Source organism: Panthera uncia, chromosome A2 (genome assembly GCF_023721935.1).
Source record: "Panthera uncia isolate 11264 chromosome A2, Puncia_PCG_1.0, whole genome shotgun sequence".
Classification (NCBI taxonomy): domain Eukaryota; kingdom Metazoa; phylum Chordata; class Mammalia; order Carnivora; family Felidae; genus Panthera; species Panthera uncia.
The window spans coordinates 80764147-80774774 of record NC_064816.1 but is presented as its reverse complement, the minus strand read 5'-3'; positions in this window follow the sequence as shown (position 1 = coordinate 80774774).

Below are 10628 nucleotides of genomic sequence, written 5' to 3'. Positions count from 1 at the left end.
ATAGTTGCCATAGGACTAATTATAATGTAGGCATAATGACCATTTGTATTATTGAGTGTTCCATGTTAGGCACTGTTATAAACATTTTGCAGGTATTATCTGGTTTAATCTTTACAGTTGTAGGAGAAGTCATGCTACTATCCTCATTTTACAGTTAAGGATAATTAAACACTGAGTTTAAGGGTCTTGCTTCAGGTGACAAAGTGGCAGAATCCAGGTTTGACTGGTCTTCTCATTCTCTTAATGTCTTTCACAGAGAAGTTCTTTAAGTGATGTGCAACTTCTATTTCATAGATGACTCTCACGTTGTGTCTCAAAAGTCAATGCCAAAGCCAAAGCCATCTAGATTTTCTGTGTTGTTTTGAGGAGTTTAATTTTAAATGTAACAGACTCTTGATCCATTCTGAGTTAATTTTTGTGAAGGGTAGAAGATCTGAGTCTAGCTTGTTTTTTGTGGCATATGGATGCCTAGTTGTTCTCACATCGTTTGTTGGAGAGACCATCCTTTTTCCATTAATTGCTTTGCTCTTTTGACAAAGATTAACTATATTTGTGTCGGTCTATTTTTGGACACACTATTCTGTTCCATTAATCTATTTGTCTATTCTTTTGCCCATACCACACTTTATTGCCATAGCTTTAAGTCTTGAAGTTTGCTGCAGCCAGTCCTTTATCTTTGTTCTTTTTCTTCAATATTGTGTTGGTTAGCCTAAATCTTTTGCCTCATCATATATAAGCATTAGAATCTGTTAGACCATATCCACAAGATAACTTGCTGGGATTATGATGGGGATTACATTGAAATTCTTGATCACAATACAAAGACCTGACATTTTCAACAATTCTGAGTCTTTCTGATCATGAAGATGGAACTTCTCTCCACTTAGTTTTGATTCCTTTTGTTGAATTTTAGTTATCTTGACATATATCTAACAAAAATACAATATCTGTAAGTATTTTTTTGTGTCAATGGAAAGAGTATTGTGGCTTTAATTTTAATTCCAATTGTTCCTTAGTTGTATATAGGGAAGCTGTAGACTTGTAGATGAACTCATATCCTGAAACCTTATTTTAATTGCTTATTAGCCTCAGGAGTTTTTTTTTTTTTAATTGATTTGTTATAATTTTCTACATAGACAAGTAGGTCAGCTACAAAGACATTTTTTCTTTTCCATTTCATAGATTCTTTTTTTTTTTTAAATTTTAATGTTTATTTTTGAGACAACACAAGAGACAGACTGCAAGCAGCAGAGAGGCAGACAGGAGACACAGAATCTGAAGCGGGCTCCAGGCTCTGAGCTGTCAGCGCAGAGCCCCACGCCAGGCTTGAACTCATGACATGAGCCCTGAGATCCTGACCTGAGCCAAAGTCCGACGCTTAACCGACTGAGCCCCTCAGGGGCCCCTCCATTTCCTAGATTCTTTATTTCCTTTTGTCTTATTGCATTAGCTGGGTCTTGTATGTTCAAAAGGATTGTTCAAAGCAGACATCTTTGCCTTGTTCCTTACCTTAGTGGGAATTCTTTCTAAGTATGGCATTTGCTCTAGTTTTTTTTGGGGGGTGGGGTGGGGTGGGGGTGGGGTAGAGATCCATCATATTAAGGGATACCCCCTCTATTCCTAGCTTGCTGAGTTATCATTACTGGGTATTGCTTTGCTTGTTTTTACACTGAACTTATTCACGTTTTTTTTAGCACTATCTACAATTAAATTGTAGGTTGTATACTAATTATAAGTCATAAATGCAATTGTTTGGTGTGTATGTGTGTATGTGTGTGTGTGTGCACGCACGTGCATGCACGTGCGTGGTGGTTTTTGTGTTTGGAGGCAGGCTAATCCAATTTTCTCCCGACCATTTCAGGAAAAAAAAATTTTTTTTTTTTTTTGGAGCATACTCTTGCTTCAAAAACCAGAGTGAAAAACATGGTTTTGAAGAGAAAGCCTTTAAATGTTTAATTTGTGTTAAGCATTCATAAAGATAATAATGGCTATGAGAATCCCCCATCATCCACCACCCATCACAACTGTTAATCATTTTCTCTAAGTGCTTTTCCATTTGGCAAATGATAGCTTAGTAGCTCTCTATGGAAATAGATAGCACATCCTCCACTTAATCACATGGAACATTTAAGCAAAAAGAGACAGTTTTACCTATAGGCAAGTTGTTCAATGACATCTTGAATTATTTCTAATATGCATGAGCTTTTTACTTCATAATCAGAGAGTTGACTCTTACATGAATTCAAGAATTTTTAACGTTGCTCTTTAAATCTCTAAGTTAAAATAAATTTTTTAAAATATGTACACAATGGGAAAAGGGAACTTTCCCTGCATCTTCAGCTTGACTACTATTTTTTTTTCCTGCTTTTGGTTGGCTCTGCCCTTAGGTCTCAGTTCTGACTCCTGAGCTTCACCATCATCCTCCCAACTTCATACCCCTCCTATTCTTGTTTCTGATGCTAGATCCCTTTTTCAGCTTCTTGGTCTAGGGCTCTGCTTTGGGCATCTAGAACTTAGCTTCCCTATCATTTTTAGAAAGGATATCAATATTATGTTCTTGTATACCTCTAATACCCTAAGATCTAAAAATGCTCTAAGAGTTCCCCTTCCTCTTTAATGTCCTTTTGAGGACATTTTCCCCTCCTGCCTTTCTAAACTTCCCAGCTTTGAAGTTCATGTTATTTATCAGATCCTTTACCTTGTTGTTGATTGATGCCTAGACTTCTTTATTCCTTAGTATTTGTGGCTTCTTCATTACCTGAATCAATTTCTCCAGTTGTCTAATACTCTATTCTCTGTCAGCTATTCACTCCATTATAAAATCTTATCTTTGTCATTATTTTAACTCTAACTTAGAGCTGCCATCACCTGATCAAGATGGCATTGTGATTAGATCTCCAAACTGAAATAACCAGTGTCAACAGCAAAATCTTACCAAGAGAAAACTAAACTGTATACCAAAAAAAGGACTTTGTTTTCTTCAAGAAGTTTTTGTAAAACAATCTAATACCTTTAAGTCAGCTTACATGGGTAATAACTTCCCTATAACAATTTCTTATCCAGTTCTGCTTCAATACCAACCCTGTTTTGTCTATAAGTCCTAAACAGTTTATGTCACCAGTTTTGTTTACTTTCTCACTTTAAGAATTTTTATTTTTATTTTTTTTTGAGAAAGAGAGCATGAGCACATAAGCAGGGGAGGGCAGAGAGAGAGAGAGAGAGAGAGAGAGAGAGAGAGAGAGAAGGAATTCTAAGGAGGTTCTGCACTGCCAGTGCAAAGCCTGATGCAGGGACTGAAATCATGAACTGGAGATCATGACCTGAGCTGCAATCAGGAGTCAGACTCTTAATGAACTGAGCCACCCAAGTGCCCCATAGTTGTGCTCTATCAACAGATTGCTGGTAGCATGTTGTAGGCTTTAAACACAACTTGTCCATGATGCTAATTTCAAGAAGTCTACCCTCTGGTGCTATTATAAGACACTCCTTCCATGCCAACTCCATCAACCCTACAACATGGGAAACTTAAATTCATTGATCTTATTAATATTCACTATCCTTCACCACCTCTTGACCTCATTCTGTCCATATCTAGCTTCAATTCTCTGGGCATAAATACTCCCTTGTATACACCCTCAGTGATGGCAAGCCCCCCATGCTTGTCATCATATTTACTTGGAAAACACACAACACTCATTAAATCTGATTCTCCTGTCCTCCAATCAATGAAAGGATAGCTGATGACACACATTCATGTGGAGCAGTCTCACTTCAAGGTTCTTCCTGAAACCTTCTTCAATTGATTACTCATCATTCAGCAAGAAATTTGAAATAACCAGAAGAGAAATCCCTCAAGTCATACCACATTTATCAGCCATCAGTGTTTTAAGAAAATCCTTCCTTTAAGTAAAATTGAATTACATCATCCCTTGTCCCCTTTTACTCATTCATACTAGTATACAAACATTCTATTTCTCCCATTTACAACACCAAACAAGTCAATCTTCTCTCATTTTATTCCAGCTACCATCCCATTTCTCTGCTCTTTTTAAGAGGTTAGCTCATTAAAAGGTTATCTATGTGCTGTCTATACCTCCTTTATATTCTAGCTTAAACTTACTCCAATTGGAAATTCAAATTCAACATACACCTCAAAACTTCTCCATATTACTAAAACCAATGGTAGACTTTTAGACTTTATTTATCAGAAACATTTTGCCAAACACCGTTCTCCTTGAAATAGATCTTACATTGATCTTCCAAGGCAACACATTCTTCTGGTTTTCTTTCTTCCTTCCTTGGTCTTTAAATCTTATTATCTGATTTTTCTTTATAACTTTGAACATCTAGGTCCTTGATGATCAGATCCAGGCTTATGGCTTCAATTATTATTTAAATTGAGGCAGTACTGTAACTTTTATCTTCAACTTTGAACTACTGATTCCTATTGTTGACTGGATATTCTTACCTGGGTTCTTACCTAAATTTACCATGTCCAAAATGGAGCCTTACATTCTCCAAGTAGGTTTCCCCCCCAGTCTTTGTCCCTTCATTTCATGGGAACTTCTTCTTTCTTAGGCCAAAAGTCTTGGAATACTATGTAATTTCTCATTTTTCTATTTTACATTCAACTAGTTAGCAAAACCTCTTGGCTATACAATCAAAATATATCTGCAGTCTGAGAATTACTAGCATCCTGGTGCAAGTCAAAGAGTTTCTGGCTTTGATTATGGAAATAACTTTCTAATTAATACATTATCCACATCAACAAAGCAGCCAAAGTGATGCTGATAAGCATCAGACTATTTTTCTCTTCTACTCAAAACTATCCAGGCATCCCATCTCAGAGTAAAAGCAAAAGGTGATCTTTGTAAGAGGTCTGTGTGCTCTTCCTCCCTTAGGGTTCTGATCTTATTTCCTATTCCTCTTTCTACTGCTTATGAGCTATTCTAGTTTTTGCAGTTCCTCAAATATGCCTGATACATAGTTACCTGAGTGTGTACCAGGAAATTTTCAGGTGTTATTTCTGGAAATGCTATTCCTCCAGATAGTCAAAAGTCCATTCTGTAAAGTCTTGCTCAACATAGTCATCTTAGTAAGACCTCCTGCAATCATCCTTTCTACCAATCACAGTCCTCACTTCATCCCTGAAGCCCTATTCTGATTCATCCTGCTTCATTTATTGTAGGTTTCCATGCGCTGGAATGTAATCCTTACAAGAGTAAGGTTTTTCCTGATTTGTTTTTCACTGCTCTATCCCAAGAATCTAGAACATTGCCTGACATAATTGTTGATTTTGTTGAATAAATGTATAGAAATTAATTCTTTTAAAAATCTATATTTAGGTGTTAGACACATTTCACAAGTTACATTCTCCTATAGATTTTTCATATGTTCAGTTGTTTTGGGCTTCCTTTCTCCAAATATACAAATTAGCTGAACATTACTTTTATTATTCACAATACTTTCAGTAAGATCACTTTGTTTTCTGTGGAAGTTAGAGCAGAATACTGCGTTATTTAATGAGAGGTCACAAATCAGGACATTAACTAGCACAACTCCATTGATTGTGTGAGCCAACCTCAGAAAAGCAGGAATAAAATGATTTCTATGCCAAAAGCCCAGTAGATAATAGAATCACTTTGAATAAAGTACTAGGAAATTTTGCACAGAATAAAAGCGTAAAAGTTTTATATCTTACAAGTAACATTAAAGTAAATGCATTTGGGAAGAATTATTTCAGGCATTTCCAATGGACACTTTTATGAGGTGCTGTTGATCAACGTTTCTAAAGTATCACATTGAGAGGTTTTATTTCCTATCACATTTCTTGTTTTAGAAGTAGTAAATAGCTATGATAATTCTTATTTCATCATCCCTGTCACATGTAACAAGCAATAATACATCTTGTTTTCATTATTAAATATGGGTACTGAATATTGAAAGACTAGATATAACAACTCTTGTCAAAGTCTTGCTGTTACCAGGGTGGTAATTTGTCCTTGAGTAATGGCTGGATGTAGAAGAAGTATGTGTAGTTGAACTCTGCTCCAACCAAGCATCTTTTTGAAAAACAAAAAAGCAAAACAAAAACACTTAACTCTAGAATTTCAAAATATGTGGTTGGTGTTTTTTGCAATTCCAAGTAAAAGGACTTTAGGCAGGGCATGGACAGACCCATTAAAATTAGCATCTTAATTGTAAAATATATGAGAAATAATAGTATAAAATAGTAGTCAGCAAATACTAAGATGGTGATAACCAAAATGAGTGAAGTTTGGAATACCCTGGTTATTGAGGTTAGATCACCAACTGATACCTAATTATTATTTGATTACAGAATGTTAAGTTACCCGGTATCTGATCTCCAGAAAGAACACCTGTTCAAGTACCTGGTTCCTCATGAATGAGCAAGCAAGCAATACTGACCAAGGTAAGTGTTCCACAGTACAGCCATTTAAAACCTTCATGTTGTCTCCATTGTACTATTCCAGCCTGTTAGCGCTACTAGCAAGAACCAAATAACAAAGGCAGAAATAATGGTCACTGTTCTCCTTAAAAGTTACATAGGTACTCTCAGCTTCAGTCACGTTTTCATATGTACATATTCATTAATAGAAAAAATATAGATTTCCTAAAACACAGCATCCTTCTATAGAAAATCTAACCCCATGTATAGTTTTGTACATCCAGAAAAATGCCATTCTCCTGCTTTCCAACTCATTAAGTGGCAAATCCTTCTCTCAATCTTCCTTATGTAATAACTGTAGTGTAAGTAGCAATTATATTTCTTTCAACATTTTATCATATTCTATAAATGCTGAGGTTAGCACACCTTTGTTTTACTTTAGCACAAAACTGTACTACTTCTTCCAGCCTATGCTTAAAATATCTAATGCAATGAAGAAAAGTGTAACATAGTGGGTAGGTGGGTGGGGGGGTGGGGGAGAACCTACAAATGATTTTTATCAGTATGGCTTCAATATGTGCCTCCACCTTTTAACTAGCTGTGGGACTTGGAACATATTATATTATCACTCAGAAAGCTATTTTTCTCATTTTAATGAAAATGCTTAATTATGGTTTTGAGAGAATGTGAAATGATGTCAAAGTATTTCCTAAACTGTAAGGGGTCATGCAAATTTTACAAGTAAGTTATTTTGGTAGATAAAAATCACCTGAAACATATGTAATTTACTTCATATAGAGTTTTATTCTTGTCCTCCTTTGATCGTTTAGACATAATTATTGGGAAAATATTTCCCCAAAATGCCTAGACAAGTATGTGCTGATTATGAAGACTTACTGGCCCTTTATTTCTGGCTGAAAATTTTCTAAACCTCTTCAAAGAACAGTGTTTTTTCTATTTTTAGCTGATTGTAATAATAGTCATGAGCACAGGTTAGGTAAACTAATCATATATGCATAACATGAAACTTTACAATTTGAGTATTTACATTCAGAAACTTCATTTTTATTTGCATGTAAATATAGGAGATTTTAGAGGCAATGATGCACAAGGCATGGATCTGTTATATAGCTCCGTTACTGTCATCCTGAAGACACATCTCTGAGTCTTATTAGTTAAAATTTTGACATGTGCATACCTAGCCAGCAAGAGTATTATCTAATTACCACTTCAGTGTTGCCTTCTTTCTCCTTATCTATGTAGTGGGCAGAATAGTATCCATCTGGAAGTGTTATGTGCACAATTAAATGAGATAAATCAAACTAACACTATTAGAAGAAAATATAGATCTTTATGATCTTAGAGTTGCCAGGGATTTAATAAAAAATGAAAGACCACACCAACCATATACATTCCAGGTTTCATTATATTAGATAGTCTATGTGAAAAATTAAGCAGTGCATTAGGACAAGTATAGAATATACAGGACACAAGGGAGATTATTAAAATCAAAATCCACGTAACATTAAAGAGGTGTTAAACATCAGCCAAAGACAGGAGCAGAAAATTGAAAAGAAACTCAATACCTATCTGAAGTAATGCCTAATTTGTGAGAAATAAAAACATGACAAAATAAAACTCTCAACCCAGATAACTACTAAAACTTCAAATATCAGAGTTTAGTAAGAATGCATGTAAATATGAAATTTCTCAAAAGTGTTTTTCAGATATTCATTAGTACAGCTATTCTGGAGAGAAATTTGATACTTAAAGTAGTGTCTGCTTATATGACCCAACCATTCTCTAAGTAGAAGTCTTAGAGAAATCTTTACCTTTGCAGTGGAAAACATGGAACTCCTAGAAAATTCACTGAAGCATTGGTTATGAAAAAAAAAATTGAAGAACTTCAAAAGAATCCTCATATACATTTAAAAAAAGGAGTGGATGTACAAGCTATCCACAGAAAATGTAGACAATATCTTTCTCACATCATGAATCTCAAAAAACAATGGTAATTTGAAATTAATGGAACGTAGAGTTTATGTACTTTTTAAAAAGCACATATAGACAAAAATGCTATATTTAAAGAACAAGTATGACATATTGGAAGGATACATCAAACAAGATAGTGAGTGTCCATGGGTTGGGGAGGGGAAAAGGGAAGGGAGTAAGGAGGGGGAGGAAAGGGAAGGACAAACTAGGATAAGTGGGACAAAAATAAAGCTGTAGTTAATTATGTGCTATTAGCAGCATAGGATTGAGATCCATCAATCCAACTCTTAAGATTCCTTGTGTAGGAAAAAAGGTCATTCTCGTTCCATGAGGTTGTATATCTAAATACAGTGTTTAGTATAACACTCAATTTTCATTTCATTCTTTTTCTTTTTTATTTATTTATTTATTTATTTATTTATTTTTTTTTTTTTAAGATATGAAATTTACTGTCAAATTGGTTTCCATACAACACCCAGTGCTCATCCCAAAAGGTGCCCTCCTCAATACCCATCACCCACCCTACCCTCCCTCCCACCCCCCATCAACCCTCAGTTTGTTCTCAGTTTTTAACAGTCTCTTATGCTTTGGCTCCCTCCCACTCTAACCTCTCTTTTTTTTTTTTTCCTTCCCCTCCCCCATGGGTTTCTGTTATGTTTCTCAGGATCCACATAAGAGTGAAACCATATGGTATCTGTCTTTCTCTGTATGGCTTATTTCACTTAGCATCACACTCTCCAGTTCCATCCATGTTGCTGCAAAGGGCATATTTCATTCTTTCTCATTGCCACGTAGTATTCCATTGTGTATATAAACCACAATTTCTTTATCCATTCATCAGTTGATGGACATTTAGGCTCTTTCCATAATTTGGCTATTGTTGAGAGTGCTGCTATAAACATTGGGGTACAAGTGCCCCTATGCATCAGTACTCCTGTATCCCTTGGATAAATTCCTAGTAGTGCTATTGCTGGGTCATAGGGTAGGTCTATTTTTAATTTTCTGAGGAACCTCTACACTGCTTTCCAGAGCGGCTGCACCAATTTGCATTCCCACCAACAGTGCAAGAGAGTTCCCGTTTCTCCACAATCTCTCCAGCATCTATCTATAGTCTCCTGATTTGTTCATTTTGGCCACTCTGACTGGCATGAGGTGATATCGGAGTGTGGTTTTGATTTGTATTTCCCTGATGAGGAGCGACGTTGAACATCTTTTCATGTGCCTGTTGGCCATCCGGATGTCTTCTTTAGAGAAGTGTCTATTCATGTTTTCTGCCCATTTCTTCACTGGGTTATTTGTTTTTCAGGTGTGGAGTTTGGTGAGCTCTTTATAGATTTTGGATACTAGCCCTTTGTCTGATATGTCATTTGCAAATATCTTTTCCCATTCTGTTGGTTGCCTTTTAGTTTTGTTGGTTGTTTCCTTTGCTGTGCAGAAGCTTTTTATCTTCGTGAGGTCCCAGTAATTCACTTTTGCTTTTAATTCCCTTGCCTTTGGGGATGTGCCGAGTAAGAGATTGCTACGGCTGAGGTCAGAGAGGTCTTTTCCTGCTTTCTCCTCTAAGGGTTTGATGGTTTCCTGTCTCACATTCAGGTCCTTTATCCATTTTGAGTTTATTTTTGTGAATGGTGTGAGAAAGTGGTCTAGTTTCAACCTTCTGCATGTTGCCGTCCAGTTCTCCCAGCACCATTTGTTAAAGAGACTGTCTTTTTTCCATTGGATGTTCTTTCCTGCTTTGTCAAAGATGAGTTGGCCATACATTTGTGGGTCTAGTTCTGGGGTTTCTATTCTATGCCACTGGTCTATGTGTCTGTTTTTATGCCAATACCATGCTGTCTTGATGATGACAGCTTTGTAGTAGAGGCTAAAGTCTGGGATTGTGATGCCTCCTGCTTTGGTCTTCTTCAAAATTACTTTGGCTATTCGGGGCCTTTTGTGGTTCCATATGAATTTTAGGATTGCTTGTTCCAGTTTTGAGAAGAATGCTGGTGCAATTTTGATTGGGATTGCATTGAATGTAGATAGCTTTGGGTAGTATTGGCATTTTGACAATATTTATTCTTCCAATCCATGAGCAGGGAATGTCTTTCCATTTCTTTATATCTTCTTCAATTACCTTCATAAGCTTTCTATAGTTTTCAGCATACAGATCTTTTACATCTTTGGTTAGATTTATTCCTAGGTATTTTATGCTTCTTGGTGCAATTGTGAATGGGATCAGTTTCTT